The 16,748-nt window shown below is 42.6% G+C and overlaps 1 protein-coding gene across 5 annotated transcripts in view; it reads left to right on the top strand.

The window, feature by feature from the left end:
- Positions 1–331: 331 nt before the first annotated feature.
- Positions 332–16,748, top strand: part of L3MBTL3 (L3MBTL histone methyl-lysine binding protein 3) — a 119,659-nt gene continuing 103,242 nt past the window's right edge. For 4 of the 5 annotated variants that reach the window (XM_061207728.1, XM_061207727.1, XM_061207726.1 and 1 more), the window contains exons 1-2: positions 332–399; positions 3,929–4,002. The gene's annotated coding sequence lies outside the window, so the exon portion shown is untranslated. Of the gene's footprint in view, positions 400–2,112; positions 2,376–3,928; positions 4,003–16,748 lie in introns of those variants that run through there. The other variant, XM_061207725.1, reaches the window with a different exon arrangement.

Below are 16,748 nucleotides of genomic sequence, written 5' to 3'. Positions count from 1 at the left end.
AAATAGACAAAGAAATTTATAACCTTAGCAGTCTTTCGTATTTGTTTTGATTGTTCTTGAACCAGCCCTGAGCCGGTGTGACAAGGGTATTGAAAAGATGCACCTGAAACAGTGTCTGCGGGCTGCTGCATTTGCCAACCCGCTTTAATGCTGCTTTCCAGCGGCGAAGGCGCAGCAGCATTAACAGGGAAGCCAGAGCGAGCTTCCCCGGCAGTGGCGGCGGCGGCGGCGGCGGCGGCGGTGGCGGTGGCGGCGGCGGCGGCGGCGGCACCGGCACCAGCGCAGTTTCCCCTCTCCCCAGCCCTGACTCTACGCGCACATGCGCAGTGCGCCCGCAGCCCTGGACCATTTGTCAGGACTACTCGTGAGACGGAGAAAAAAAAAAGAGAAAATTTGGGGGTAAGAAGCGGTTGATCGGATCTAATCTCTTATTAATCTGAAGATTTGTCCGTGCAAAAGCCATTCATTTATTTTTCTGGGTGAGGATGAAAGTTAAGAGACCTATAGAGAGAAGGAAGCGCACCCTCGTCTTGTGAAACAGATCAGGGGAGGGGAAAGGACAGAAGGGGTTTCTCCCCCACTTCTCTGCGCCTCTGGGAAAGAGAAGAAAACTTAATCCTGGGGAAAAAAGTGGGCAAGTGACTCGGAAACGGCTGGAGGGGGAGTCTCTGGGCATCTCACTCTGAAGTAGTGAGTGCGAGTGTGAAAGAGGAACAAAAGAGAGAGAAAAGAGAAAGGAAAAAATGGGGGGAGGAGAGACTTGTATTTTTTTCTTTGCGCGCACACGGGGAAGGGTGTGGGGGGCCGTGCGGAAAGGAGCCGGGGCGAGGCGGCCGCGTCGGGCTCTCGCCCGCGCGCAGGCGGCCAGATGCGTGTGTGCCCCCTCCCCCGCGCCCCCCGAGCTTGTCACTTTGGTCGCTTTCATGACACCGGGCGCGGGGTGGGGAGCGCGGCGGCGCCGGGCTCCGCCGGGGTGCGTGCCCGAGTGGGCGCCGCGGAGCCGCAGCCCGGGCGGCGAGCGCGGCGGCCGAGGCTGGGGGCGCCGGCGGGGGCGGCCGGGGCCGCGGATCGGTGCGGCGAGAGGCGCGAGCCCCGCGCGCCGCCCCTGCGGCCCCCTCCGCCCGTGTGGCCTTTGTGCCGGGCGCGCACCGGAGAGCGAGCGAGCGAGCGCGAGAAGTACAAGTACGGGAGACCGAGGCAGTGGGAAAAGAGGCCGGGCCACTTTCTCCCCGCTCGGGCTGCGGAGAATGGACTGGTTGAATGTGCAGGCGCGTCTCCCCGGCGTGTGCTCTGTGTGTGTGTGTGTGTGTGTATGTATGTGTGTGTGCGCGCGCGGCGGAAAGGCCTCCCCGACTCCCACCGCGCACACGCACACTCACACGCACGCACACACTCACGGACCCGCGGCGGGCTCGGCGGCCGAGAGTTTGCGTTTCCTTCCTCGCCGCCTCCCCCTTCCCGACCGACTGTGTGAGAATTTCATATAGATCAGCTCCAATTTCCGCCATTTTGGGAAAGTTGCACAAAAATAAACCCTCCGGTTTATTTCTGCCCGAGGCAGGAAAGTGCTTCGGGAAGCGAGGCGGCGCGGGCCCGCGGCGGCCGTCCGCGCGGGGGAGGGCGCAGGGCGCGGGCTCGCGGGCCGGGCCGGGAGCCCGCGCCGTCGCTGCATTCGCCCCGCGCCGTGCCGCGCCGGCCCGGGTGCGGGCGCGGGCGTGTGTCGGGAGGCGGCGGCCGCGGCGGCGGCCGCCGCGCCGGGGAGGCGGGCGGGGGTTGGGGGGGTGGAGGCGCGGGGCTGCTTTTCCTGCAAGTTGTTTACGCCGTGTTTATACTGGGGAGGCAAAGAGGGGTCCGAGGCGGGGCCGCCGCCCGCCTCGCGCCGCGTGCGTGTGCCGTTCCGGGATAATGGGTTTTGCACACTAGCGTCCTGGGCCCGGCGGGCCGTCCTCGCGCCGCGGCGGCCCGGCGGGGGGAAGTAGAGGCCGGCGGGGGTGGGGATCGGGAAGCGCAGGAGCCGAGGCATCCGCCGCGCGCCCCGCGAGCTGGTGGGGCGGGAGGGGGGGAGGAGCGGGAGGAAAACTTGTGAGCCCTGGAAGCGGGGGAGGGGGGCGCAACTTCTGTGCTGGTGGTAAAACTTTAATTACCTTGAAAGAAAAAGGCCCTCCAGTCTCCCCCACCCTTTCTGGTCAAAGCCCGGCCCAAGCGCGACCGTGAGAGAAAGTTTAAAAGCGGGCACTTTCCTCCCCGCCTTCCCCGCGGAGGGGTGGGGGTATCTGTTTGGCCGTCTGCGCTCGGAGAGAGGTGGGGGTAACGAGCCGCCCTCCCGGGTCGCGAAGATCGTGGCTCTTACCCCACCCTTCCACGGGGAGACGAAGGTAAACGTCGCTTCGGTTTCCCTCCTACCTCCCCCCTCCCCGCTTCCTTTTCCTCCCCCTCCCTGCCGGTTTTTTGAGGGGACCCAAAAAACGGAGTCTCTTTCCTTATGCAACTTCCTCGGGCGCTGTGAGCACGGCCCTTCCCCCTCCCTGCATCCCTCGGCCCGCTCCTCTACCACCTCGGGTCTACCGCCAGAAAAATGCGTTAGAGATCCTTCAGAGTGCATCGAAACAAAAATAGATTTTTGATTGTTCTGAGTTTAAGTTCAGGGAAACTGAGATGAGAAATAAGAATGGGGCGGGGGGGGGAGCGGCTGGAGCGAGTGCGTCGAATATTAATTTTGATTTTCCTAGAGGGTTGTTTGTAATAGCTTTATTGGTTTGGGGAGCCCGAGAGTCTCTGTACTGGCTAGCTCGGTCGCGTGGATTTTTGCGCAAGTTTTTAGAAAAACACTGACTCGAGTAGAGCATTTCTCCGGAAAGTTTCAAGTGCAGCAAAATAGCGAACGTACAAAACTGGCCAAGGGGAGACCTCTAGTGGTTAAACGCATCTTTAAGTTCGGAAGGCCGAGAGCAAACTTTGGCCTTTACTTTTAGCTACGTAGTCCGTTCAGACGTGGAAGTAATTAGACGACCCGAGCGAGCAGCCAGATGTTGTGTGAGAGGATGCTGATCAGAAATAGAAAGTTTAGTACATTGGAGAGCAAATGAGATATGAGGACCCAGACTCTACAGCTTCCACTCTTCATTACTTCTATGGGAAAAAACACTTTGCTTTTATTCTGGGGTTTGAGATTGGTCACTCTCTGGATTAGAAGCAATTGTTTGTTTTTTATATTTATCGTTGTCTACACATTTGATCAACTTTTAATCAGGAGTCACAGCGGATAATTTCATTTGAACGTTAATAAAAATGCAAAGTGCAATTTGTGTTTAAAACTTCGAAAAAATGAGAAAGACCTTTGGTTGAAATTTGCCTTTTATGTGAGCTGATCATTTTATTCTCTAATAAATATAATTTAAGGCTGGTATTTTGTTTCTTAAACATACGGTTATATATAGTCATAAAATAAATGGCCCCTTTTAGTGCTAAGAGTGTAATTTTGTTTCACTGCAAAAGACATTATTTCTGAATGCTTTGTATAATTTGTGATTTAAACGCTTAAATATTTGATATATGGACAAAACTTGCTTACATAGTATCTATTCTTTTGCCAGTGTGTGTTCTGCGTAGTAACTTTAGTTTTAAGAAAAGCAATGAGAGAAATGAAAGTTGAATCAAATGACCCTTGTAACTTTCATCTGCTTGTCATATAATGGGAGAGACTTTAATGGGGGAATTTAGGGGAGGGCAATGATATAAATGATAAAATCTAGTTCATCTCATCCAGAACTAGTTTTTTTTTTTTTTTTAACATACCAAGTGGTAATGTACGAAATTATGCAATAAATCAGCAATTCAAAATTTATACATATTAATTGCGGGTTTGAAGGCTTCTTTTTTTTATGACAATATTTTGATTTTATTTGTTCTCCCTTTAAATCAATGCTAGACCTCCGGAAGAAGTCTTGAGGGTGGACGACAGTCTTAAAGACCATCAGACAATTATTTCTTCACTGCAACTAGGTAAGAGTTGCATGTTGAAACAAATTCCTTGATATACTTGCAAATGTTAAAAGCTGCATTTGGGGATGAGGGAGGAGAGTGTGGAACAAGGTTGGCAGAAAAACATCATTTTGTGAGGGCCGCTTTGAATGCATGAAAGTCTTGACACTGAGTGTGATTGAGGCTCCAATTAAAACATTAGGAAAAGTTAAGAGATTGTTCTGGATAACCTTTGGACTGGCTTTTTGCTAGATTCTTAATTCACACTCCAATTGCACCTGTTTTCTACTGAAAATAAATAGCTTTATTCTTTGGAATTGAGAAAGTGGGAAAACTAGAACAAAGCAATTGTGAATTAATATAACTGTTGTATAAGTACACAGTGATATGGCAGGTTCTGAAACTTGGTAAGATTTTGTAGGTGAAATTCACAACAAGATCTTTGGGGATATTTAAGTAACTTATATTCTGTGACTCAAGTCCAACGGTGGGCTGACTTGTGCCAAATATTGAATCATAGGTTATAGTGAGTTTCCAGTGTGTTATCGTAAACTTGTCAACTTTTAAGCATATCACCACAGGGAATACAGCTGTTGTCCAGTAAAGATCCCTTTGGTAATTTTGGAGGGTGCTGGTTTGTCTCCAATAATCCAGGGCCTACTTTCAGGACAAAGGTCATTCTCAGGCAAAGGGGGGCCCTCTCTGGCTAGAGCATCAAAGTACATTTGTGCTACTGTAGTGCTTTCTACTATGTATACCTTTTTTCTTTTGATCTTTCCCTTTCTTTTTCTGCCTTTCATTTTCCTTCTCTGTCTTGAGTATTAAAGGAGTTGCTAATTCTTGTTTGGCAAAAACAAAAGAAAACAAAATAAATTAGCAGGACTAATAATCCCTATTGAGCCACCTTATAACCAGGGTAGATGTGGTCTCGATGTCATCACTGAATAAATACCAATATAAAAATGATTGTTAAAAGGGAATTTATTGTCATTTTCTGCTTGTGGATCATCTTGAGTCGTATAATTAGCAAAATAAATAGATGTCCGCGTAGGTGATGCAGCAGAGACAAGGGGGCAAAAACGGCTCCAAGAAGATCGCCCAGACAGAAGTTGAGTTCAGGCAGAGTGAAATGTGTTTCCTAGGATGGTGAGTTTCATGTTTAGATGTGCTGAGTGGAAGACAGTGATTATTTTTCTTCATTTGGGGAATCATCGTGAGTGTAGATAGAGTACTAGAATAGGAATCAGAAGACAATTTAGCCACTCAATGTACCACTTTGTGTAAGTCACTTTAACTCTTTCAGCCTAGATTTCCCCATCTGGAAAAGTGGAACAACAATGCTTGCCTTGGTTTCTTTGTTGAAGGGATCAAATAAAATAAGGTTTTGAGCACTATGAAGAGCTATTCAAATGTTTGAAATGGTTGTCATATTACCATTTCACCTTAGCCAGGTTTTGTGAAAAGGGCAGGAGGTAGGTTTTTAAGAGCTGAACAGAGTGATTTACTTCCTGGCTAAAATTATTAGATTAGTTTTTGGTGTATATATTATATGGACTTGTCACAATACTTCTGGGGGATATTTCTTTTCTTTAGGAAAAAGGTAGTTTCTCTTTTACAGCTTTGGCTCCTTGAGAGAAGGGACCGTGTTTTTAACATGGTGTTGAATACAAATTGAGATTTATTTATCCCAAACCTAGTCATTTGCTAGGTAGGAGTAGATGAAATAAATACTTTTAAATATAAAATGATTCCAAATTGTGGAAATGGTAGGGTGATGAAAGTAGAAGGGTTGGTGTGAGGGGAACTCATGTGCTGTAATTAATAGTTTAGTTGTGTGAATCTGCTGGGAAATGAGGATGAGAAAATAGGTAACTGGAGTAGTAAGAATTTAAACTCTCGGGGCCAGAAAATGGGTCCTGCAAATGACTGTGGATTTAGGGAAAGCTACCTGTAGGACTTTTTCCCCCCTATGTTTTCTAGACCTCTTTGCAGCTTTATTCTAATTCTAATCAACTGTTATCTACATAGAAAAAAGAAAACCACAAGTACTATCTGTCATTGTTTTCCATTTGATGATACTGAACTTGACAAACTCTGACAAGTTTTAGTTTAGTTTATCTCACTTCTCTTGTAAATTATCCAATCAATATGCTAAGAACCCAAAAACCCAATAGTGAAGGAAAGAAGAAATATATGTCCTGTTTAATTCGTCCCTGAGTAACTGAAGGTTGGTTCTTGAAAAATTCCACTGGTTTGTTTTGTTTGGTAGTTTATTTCTAAGAAATACATATATCAACAAAGGCTATTTATAATAGGATGGGAAACTTACAAAAGAAGTTACTTTATGTTGTGTGGACAAGGGTACCCTTGGGGGTCCCAAGGTTGGGTAACCTGAGTAATCTCTCTAGCGATGTTTCTACTAGTTACCTCATTTTTATTGAGCTCTTACGGTGCTGAACACTGAAAGACTAGGTCTTTGCCCTTGATGAGTTCCCTACACGCTTACCCCAGGAGTTTGATTTATGAAGTCGAATTGAAAAAAGCGTTTAAGAAGTCCTTTTGTAGGAGACAGGGTGGTTTGAAGGAAAGAGCAAGGACTTTTGGGAGGAACTTGTATAAAGTTGGGTGATCCTGGATGTGGCTCCAGTTTCTTCCTCAGAAGTGGACTTATAGTTAATGACTTGGGTAGTGATTAGAAGAATTACATGTGTATTATAGTAAAACCTTTTTATTATTATTTACTATTCTTTCTGTAAGTCAGTGTTTTATGTCAGTCCACAAATATTTATTGAGTATCTATTTTGTGTAAGTCTCCCTTGGGAAGTGCTTCACATAATCAATACTTAGAATAGGGTGAAATGAATGAATTTGTTGAGGCTACAGAGAAAGCAACAGTCTTTGGCCTCAGTGTGTTCATAATCTAGGTGAGGAGATAATCTATACACATACAATGGTAATTACCAAAACAAAGCCATGGTTCAGTGCTAGTGAAAGGTAGATAGAGGTGAATACAGTAAGTACTATGGTGGTACTACTGGATGTGTTTCCTAAGGTAGGGACCTGGAAGGTAGGGTGCCCTCTGCAAACACTGTGAAGTGTTGATACAGTCAATGTAATTGTGTATTGAGTGCCTTCTGAATGTCAAGCATTAAGCTAGATATTTTATATTCATTCATTGATTCGCTCATTCATTCATCTAACAAAAACTTACCGAGTGCCTTCTGTATGCCCAGGTACTGTTCTAGACACTGAATATTATCCCTAATACTTTCACTAACCTTGAGCATTTGGTATTATTAATTCTCTTTTAGAGCAAACTGGTGCTCAGAGATACTTAGTAACTTGTCTTAGTTCATATCATGCACTTTGAAAGGGGTGGGACCAGGGAAAATGACACTGGCTTTTCTTTTGTTATGTCTTTAACTTTCTAATTTTCCAAATAGTAATTCTTAGAATATTTCTAAGAAAACCCATTTCCAGATTAATGTATTTGCTCTTATACGTTGGTTCGCTAAGATGAGCAATAGCGAACAGGTGTAAGAAAAAATTACGGGAGGAAAACACTGTCTCTTCACTTTCCTCTTTTTTGTTCCTGTTTTTAAAAGTTGGGGAAAGACTGAGTTATACTGAAAAGAACACCTTGGTCTACGTCATGGCCTTGAAATGATCACTAACTGTTAATAAAACATTACTCAGATTAGTTTTGGGAATTACTGGGCTTATATATAAAAAGATTTCACTTGTTCTGTATAGGAAGAGACCTGATAAGGCAGTAGGGTGTGTTATCAAAAAGTGTAAATCATCAATCAAAAGATTGGGACCTAAATTTACCATTTTGTGAACTCAAAACATGATGGAATTTATTCTGATTATAAAAGAAGAAAATTAAAATGAGGGATAGAGATAATGGTGGTGAGAAGCTGGGGGTAGGGAGGAATGTAGTGTTAGAATCAAAGTTTAATAAAGATAACGGAATATGACTAAGAATATATTCACCAAAATACGATAACTACTGATACTATACTCTTTAACCAGAAGAGTAGGCCCATTTACAAAATGATTCATTGGGTGGTTCTGGATTACAGTGGGAGTCATATAATATTTCTATTATCTGAGTCGTGGTCCATCAAGCAGAGCTTTTGTCTGACTTAGAAGGATGCTGCTGCAGGCATTGATTATAGGGTGATGGGCTGCTTCTCCTTTGTTTTTTTTGTTTTGTTTTGTTTTGTTTTTTACATTTTTATTGGGGTATAGTTGATTTACAATGTTGTGTTAGTTTCAGGTGTACAACCTGTTTCTCCTTTGTTGAAACACTGTCATCCAGTAAATTTTTTTGAGTACCTGCTGTGTGCCAGGCCTTTTCAAGATTGGACTATAGCTTTATGTTATGTGAAATGTTATAGAATTAAACCAGTTCAGTTCCTAAAACGCTTTCAGTAGGATGGTTCAGGCACCAAAATCAGTTGATTATTTTTCTCCCATCTGTTACACTGATTGAACCCTGAACTGTGAATTGAGATCCCTGGTCTGGTTGTTAAATGGTCTAGATAATTTCACCCCATTGGTTTGTGGTCTTATTTGGCAGATTGGAGGCCTAGCTGTTCAATCTATTGATAAGGGGTTTAGCTACAAATGGTTATCAGGATAAGCCCTGTAGACATGACTTATGTGACAGAAATAAAATCTGGTCAAATCTAATTTATTATATGCAAAAGACAAATCAAGTGTAAATCTTTTAATTCTAGCACTATGTTCTACAAAAATATGAAGCAGAATAAGAAAAAAGATACTGCTTTTAGCATTTTAAAAATTACGAAGTGAAATAAGAAAAAAGAACAAGATACTACTTTTAGTTTTCTTTTTTAATTTAAGTTCATGCATATTTTGCATAAGCGTGGAAATATCTGTGTGAGACAGGTTCTTGCTCTTTTTATTCCCTTGAATCCCTCTAATGGGTGTAAAATTTCTATTATTACACTACTAGTGTAATATGTTGATGACATGATAGCACTTTTCAGGATATTTTTGCCTCAAATTGAGATATAGTCTGTACACTGAAAATGAACTTCAAATAAAAGCATTTGAAGAGAGTATATTAAATATGCTGTAAGACTGTTAATGTCAGTTTGTGATTTCATTTTCTATGTACATTTTTTTTTCTTGAAAGGCATTTTTCATTTTCTGTTCCTCCTTCAGAGGAAGTAAGTAGGTTAGGCCACAGAATCTCAAATAATTCATCCTTCTTACAGTAACAAACGAAAGGGCAGGAAGTTGAGATTTCGTAAAGATTGCCTTCAGTGACTACCCCTTTGCATGTAATCTCCATGGCAGAAAAGGTAACAAATCAGAGAAACCATCAATACGTTATAACTAGGGTCGTTTTCATTAAAACATGACCAGTAGATAACTACTGGTGGTGGTGGGGTGTTTCTGAAAAAGTATCAATAAGAAGGAACTGTCCTAATAACTGATTTCATATTTAAAGGAAGGCATCTACTATATAAGCATATATATGGACAGGAGACCCAGATTCTCAAGGATTTGTTCTTGATGCTACTGAGATTTCAGTTCTCACATTGAAATGATCTAGAGTTTTACCTGCCTAAAAGTCTATGAACTTGGGCCCTCAGGGCAAAATTTCACATCTCTCCACAACAGATCTCAGTTCCAGTATGTGTGCGATTCAGAGTTCTTGCCAGTCAGGGTGAGTAGAATATCAAAGCTGGTATCTGTCATGCTTGATTTGAAAGGAAAATTTTTCTTTGTAGCAAAATGTGTTTGTTGAGAGATGCTTCAGGTGTGAGTTTAGATTTTTCTCTTATCCTTATTGAATAAGCCTGTTTAAGAGGTTTGAATTTAACTTCTTTTGATGTATTCTTCACTGACACTTAAATAAGGAGGGTTTCTTGGAGCAGGAATGTTATCCTTCTGCCAAAGAGGTAAATAAATACTTAGCAGCCTCGTTGTTAGTTAGAATTTTCACTGGAGAATAAGAGATAGATGGACAAATGAAGATCTTTTCCTGATTTCCTCTCTCCCCAGTCCCTGCCCACAACTAGTCTGTTAAATTTTCCCCTTCTATTTTATTCATTCATTTGATAAATTTTTATTGATTCCTACTGTGGATAATCACACGGGATAGCGAAATGAATAAATCCAGTTTTCTTTCCTCCAAAACCTTCTGTAAGTAAATGATCATGATATGATGTAATAAGTATTATAATTGGGGTATAGATTCTGCCTTTCCAGCCCCTCTTCTCCTGGCATCTTATGTACACATATTCCAGTACTTGTACAGAGAAAGACTCACTGTAGTCATTTGAGTCCCCTTTGGAGAGGATCCATAGCTTTCATCCCTCTTTTTCCTCCTGGCCTCTTGCTGCGATCTCTTACGGTGCTTTCTGTTTGCCTCTGTACTAGCTTTCTTGAAAGCAGGTCCTGGAACCACAGTTGGTATGCAAGGAAGCTTTTATGCCTCCTCAGCAAAAATGTCACAGTAAGGTTGCCAGTGGCTTAGTCTTGGGTCGCTGTTCAGAGATTATGTCCTTCATACTTTTCTCCTTGTTAAAATGTTCTTTATGAGAGCTTGGGAAAACTAATACTTATTGACCTTTCATCAGTTTCCCAAATTCATTTTGAAATTTTATTTGTCCATGAAATCCCAGAATCCTACCACAGTTCTTAACTTCCACTTTTCTCCACCTTCACCCCTGGACTCTTGAGAAATCAAATAGGACTTTGTGGTGCAAACGTATTGGCTTTTGCACAGTTATCAACTCCTCTGCCCTGGGATACTTCAGACATCTGGTAAACCCATGTTTGGAGGGAATGTGGACATTGGAGAGCAGCTTGTTTCTTTTCTTCAAAATAACTGTAGCTGTTGTGGACTGAGTGTCCAAAAAGTACAAACCACTTTAACATGCATAATTAAAAATTTTTTTAATCCATATGAAGTAGATATTCCTATTCCATTTTTTAGATGAAGGAGCTAAGGCTCAAGAGAGGTTGGGTACCCTGCCCAAGATTATACAGCTAGTAAACTGTGAAGCCAGGATTCAACCCAGGCACTCTGGCTGCTGTGCTTTTCACCTTTACATTAGATTGGCTTCTTTACTGACTAAAATACAATGTGTTGGGCACTATGGTATAGTTTGAGGGGCACTGTCTTGGGAGGTAAAAGTCCGTTTATTGGTTGGGTAATCTTTTCTTATCTGTAAAATGAGGCTAAGAATTCTTGGCCATCTTAAAAGGTAGCTGTGAGGGTCAACTAGTCTAGTATTGGTAAGAGTCTATAAAATGGCAAAGCATAGAAGAAACACTCCAGCTCCAGTATGTTTGTATCTCTGGAATGGGTTAGGCTTGTTGGCTTTGTGTGACTACCCCTACATGGCCATGTATTTGTGGGTATGTGAGTTCCCCCATTACAGGCTGTGTACCTCTCTGGTGTCATGAAAGTACATAGGAGGCCATTGGAGAATAAATCAGAAAACCATAGATAGACCTTAGGAGGCAGAGGTTTTGTCTTTCTCAGGATCACTTTCTCCAGCCTGGACTCTAGGTCCTGAGGGCATTCCCCAGTGTTAGACACTACAAATCTCAACACATGGATGCAGATGGGGAGCTCAGCCAGGAGGTAGCACCTCTGTAGTTGACTCTAACCTGAAGATGAATAAATTCTACCCTGTAAAATACTACCTGCTCTCATGTTGTTTCTTGAATTTATTTTCTATAACTCCGCATTTTCCGAAAATGGGATTCCATGGACCTCGCTGTACTGTGATAACAGAGCCACAAGGCTAAGTGACTGTGGGAAACTTGGGCTCAGACAGCACTTCACAGATTGCTGCACTGCTGCTGACGTGCGCCATCCGTCTCCCTAAGACCCCGGGGGGTTACACATCTCCCTCACCACAAAACTTTTATCACGGGACATGCAGAAATGGTCTAAAAGTTTTGAGGGGCAGACTTTGAGAAATGTGGCCCTAGTCTTTCATCTCGTCCTGTTTACATGCCTTAGCCTGGTCCACAGTGTGGTGCCAGCCCAGCATGGTGGCCGAGAGAGCCTGGCCTTTGGGTCCAACTCCCTCCCCACACAGCAAATCCTTCTCCATTACTTCAGAGGTATTGTTCTATGAAGAAAGCTAGTCATTTCTGGAGCCATGTAAATATATGTATTATTATTATTAACAATGCAACATCTACTTTTATGTAGTGATCTTGACATCTTCTGATGGAGCTTTGAACACAGGTGGCTTACTATAAGAGATGCCATTGAAATAAAATGAAGGGAAAGGGAAAAAAAAGCCACTGACTAATTTTTTGAGGTCACAGAGTGACTCTCATGAGCGCAAATAATTGTTAAACCAGATATTTAGAGTAGAAAGTTAAGATTTTATTGACTGCTTAGTATGGGATAGGCACGGTGCTGAGGTATTACCTGGCTTATCTCATGTAGTCCTCACCATTGCCCAATGAAGAAAAGTTCTATTATTTGCCACATTTTACAGGTGGGGAAATTGAGGCTTCAAGGGATTAGTTTGTCTTATGTCACAGAATAGGTAATCGTTAATCTTTGGAAAGTGAATTGAAAGGAGGAAAGGAAGGCTGTGGTTTGTTTAGGAAAGGGAGAGGGATGGAAAGAGGAACTTGAGAGAGTGTGGCAGGTTTTGAGGATGATGCATGACGTGTTTGATTTGCGTCTGTCTATGAAAGGATGACAAGGGGCAGGGTGAGTGGGGATGGGGAGGCCCAAAACAGTTTTATACGCCACTTTAATAACGTGTTTAGCAGTGGGCAGAGGCCGTTTTGATGATATTACCGAAGATGACGCTTAGGACTTTTTTGAGAATGTCACAGTGTGCCAGAGACAGCATTTGGTTAGTGATTGATGATTTCTACAAAGTACACCAAAAGCCAACTTCAGTTGATGGTATTAATGTGGGCATCCTAGCAACAAGGCATTGGATCCCCACAGTGGAGGCTGACTTTTCTTATTGCCGTCTTACTCTTCTGCATAGCGATCATTTTTGTTTCTTTCGTGGTCATGATTTTAGGGTTAACATTCCTGGCTTACTCTTCACAAAAGATAACATTGCCCTCTTGAACCCAAAACTGATGAGTTTAGTCCGTTGACACCAGGCACTGACATCTCAGCCCCGGCATCTCTCTGAATGACAGAATTTAAATCTGATTCTCAGATGCTGCTTCTGAGGTCATGTCTACCCCCATTTTACAACTACTACCAGCTCTTGGCCTTGTCATCTCTGTAACTTATTTTTGAAAAATGCACCTGTTAACTGTAAAGCTATAAAATGGAATTCTAAAAAAGCAACTTCATGTAAAATTATTAAAACCATTTAACTGGTCTTAGTGAACAGTAATGAGCCATTCTTTTAAATACTGTAATATTTTGAAAACAATGGTTTGAGCAGGAATGGCCAGGCTACAGTTAGTACACTTTCTTTAGTAATCTTTAATTCTCACCTTATCTGCAGATCCAGACTTTTGGTTTATAGGCAAGGCCCACTCTCTTACTTTATGTTGGAACGTACTAGATTGGGTTGCTTATCTTTCAGGGGACTGTTCTCTCCATCACAGCCCCAGGCAGCCTCTTCACCTTGAACTTGCTGTAGAAGTGCAGCCCTGGGGGAGTCTCTGCTCCCACCCTGAGCCACCATTTTATCCTCTCCTGGTAGATGTGAGGGAAGGAATCATATGAAAGGGAGGATTATGAAGGACTCTGTTTATCTCCAGTCAAAATAAGATACAGTAGATTCTTGACATTTGTGAGGGATACAGCCCAAGACCATCGCCAAGCCTCAACCTGAAAAATATCATTGTAGCATGTAATTCCTCCCTTCAAATTACTAAAGTATAACTGAAAAATGTAAATGATCTCTCTAGACCTTAAATACTTATCTCGCTTGATGAGCAACTTTTGTGCTGTCGAGAGCACTTATTGAAACAAATTCACACATCTTTTCTACTTATTTCCTTTTGGAGCATTTGGTAGTTTTGTTCACATAGTGTGTCTGAGTCATCATTGCATTTGACATTTCAGCCTTTGATTTATCCGAAACTTCTATTTTGTGGCTGGGACCTATCACTTTCATAAACATTTCCGTATTCTCCTCGTTCTGTCATCAACACTAGAATCAACTAGCAGTTGCTTTTGTTTCATTTCTTAACAAGAAACAAAGTTGTTATCACTTTGTTTACAGTGGTCATAGCACTCAGACAAAGCACTGTGACTCAGAGCGCACCTGGACCTTGGCCGGGACTCTCAGTTTATGGAGTGTTATTCAGAATCGTGTCTCTGCAAAATGGCAAATTACTAAATGTCATGGGAACTTCAGCTGTCACTCAGGAATGGTAGAAACCATAAATAGTCTGTGAATGCCAAGGTTCTACTGTATGTTTTTGATACCTTAGTTGTGGAGAAGTGAACCCTACCCTTTCTCTTTTCACCCATCTGTGGAGCTGATACATTTGCATATATAGTTAAATACCTACTAGTTAAATTACCCAAGAGCTTTGGGGAAGTTGATTTTCCTAGCACCTTCTAGTCTATAGCTTCATTTGTTGGCATCAGTAACAAGCTAAGTATTTTCGTAAGAAGACGTGCCTTTCAAAACATGGAGTATTTTAAATAAATATGAAACAGGATTTTAAAACATTTTTTTTTAATGTAACTTTTTTTCTTAGAAAAACCCCACACGTTTAAACATTCAACAGGTACTAAAGGGTACACTACACAGAGAGAAGGTTCCCTCCCTTGGTTGTCTTTCAGTCAGTCGTTGCTCCTTCCTGGATGCGGCCAGTGTTACCAGCTTCTGACAAATCCTGACAAAGATAGGCTATGCATATATAAGCAATACACGTATTTATATATACCCCATTTGTTTTACACAAATGGTGGCACACAGTTTTTATACCTTGCATAAAATTAGTAGTATTAACAGTATCTTGGAGCTCTATCTATATCAGAATGTAAAGAGTTTCCTCATTGTTCTTTGTTTTTTTTTTTTTGTTTTTTGTTTTTTTATTTATGGCTGTGTTGGGTCTTCATTGCTGCGCGCAGGCTTTCTCTAATTGCGGCGAGCGGGGGTTACTCTTTGTTGTGGTGCACAGGCTTCTCATTGCGGTGGCTTCTCTTGTTGCGGGGCACGGGCTCTAGGCGCACGGGCTTCAGTAGTTGTGGCGCGCAGGCTCAGTAGTTGTGGCTCACGGGCTCTAGAGCACAGGCTCAGTAGTTGTGGCGCACGGGCTTAGTTGCTCCGTGGCCTGTGGGATCTTCCCGAACCAGGGCTCGAACCCGTGTCCCCTATATTGGCAGGCAGATTCTTAACCACTGCGCCACCAGGGAGGTCCCCCTCATTGTTTTTTAACCATTGTATATGGCTGTACCACAATTGTCCTTTACTGATGGGCAGTCAGATTGTTTCCAGTTTTCTAACATTACAAACAGTGCTGTAGTCCATGAATCACCTTTTACGTTTTTTTATACATGTAAGTATCTATAGGATAAATTTCTAGAGGTAGAAGGGCTGAATTGGAGGATATGTTCTTGAAAATTGATCTCCATGGAGGTTGGTTCAATCAATAGTGCCACTATCGGTATATGAGAGGGCTTGTATCTCCATATTCTTATAACATAGGATTTTTAAATGTAAGGTGTTAACTAATTTCATCACCACCTAATGTTTCTAGATTACTAGTGGTACACGTAGGCTAGGGCTTCCAGAGATTTCTTTGCATGAGAGATTGAGGAAGTGCATCCATTCGATACATGATTCCCAGGGAGAGTCAAGTTGCACAGCTTTGGTTTAGAGACAAGGAGTGGTGCAGGAGAGAGAGAAGAGGTAATTCTGAGGACAGTGTTAAAATGTCATTTAGTCTGTCCTCCAGCCCTTTTGCTGAATTCTTATGGCAAGGAAATTGTAATAAAAATGAGTAAAAGCTGAAGTGAACTGTTTCACAAAAGAGGGACTTTGGGAGTATAATACATTTGCATTGGTGCCAACAGTAATGGTCTTCACCTTCAGTAAAATTATCAGCTCCTTGATGAGGCATCCACAGTGGGCATTGGTGGGAGCACACTGGGTGTCAGTACCCTTGATATTAGCCATTGTCAGCCATAACATAGGTGAGTGGGAATCAGAAGCTGCATGGATGCATTTGCTGGATATCTGATCTCGAAAGCTGTCCCTTTCGACATCAGCAGTGGCTGGAGACCATTAGCATTTAGAAGAGGTTAGGAGAAAAGAGGTAGATCTTGGCTAATAACACAGAGGACCCATCATGGTACATATTTAAGATACTTCCTTAGGAAATCTCAGCAGCATTAACAAGAGATTTGGGGTGTGATTTTCTGCAAATGAGAAATACTGTTTGTGACTTGTATTGTGAGTGACCATTATCTACCTGGTTTTTAGGCCCGTGGAATACAGGTTACACATGGGATGATGGAACAGTGCCAGGTGAAAATTAAAGAAAATATAAAGCATAGCATTTCTAAGTACTAAAAAAAAAATTGCTTAACTCTTAGAAGCACAATTTGTTGAAGTGAAAAGACTTTGTATGTTTGTATACAAGTGCATACACTTACAGAAGATGAAAAAGGAGAACGATTTAGGGTGTCATAAAACCAGCTTCTGTTCAAATAATATTGGTTGCTGGTTGTTCTACCTGATTAGGAGATGGTGGGAAAATGCCTAATCTATCGTAGCTGTTCAGACTTCATGCGATAGTGAAAGTAGCCAGTGGCT

The sequence above is a fragment of the Eubalaena glacialis genome, chromosome 12, assembly GCF_028564815.1.
Source record: "Eubalaena glacialis isolate mEubGla1 chromosome 12, mEubGla1.1.hap2.+ XY, whole genome shotgun sequence".
NCBI lineage: Eukaryota > Metazoa > Chordata > Mammalia > Artiodactyla > Balaenidae > Eubalaena > Eubalaena glacialis.
This window is presented reverse-complemented; position numbering and strand designations above follow the sequence as displayed.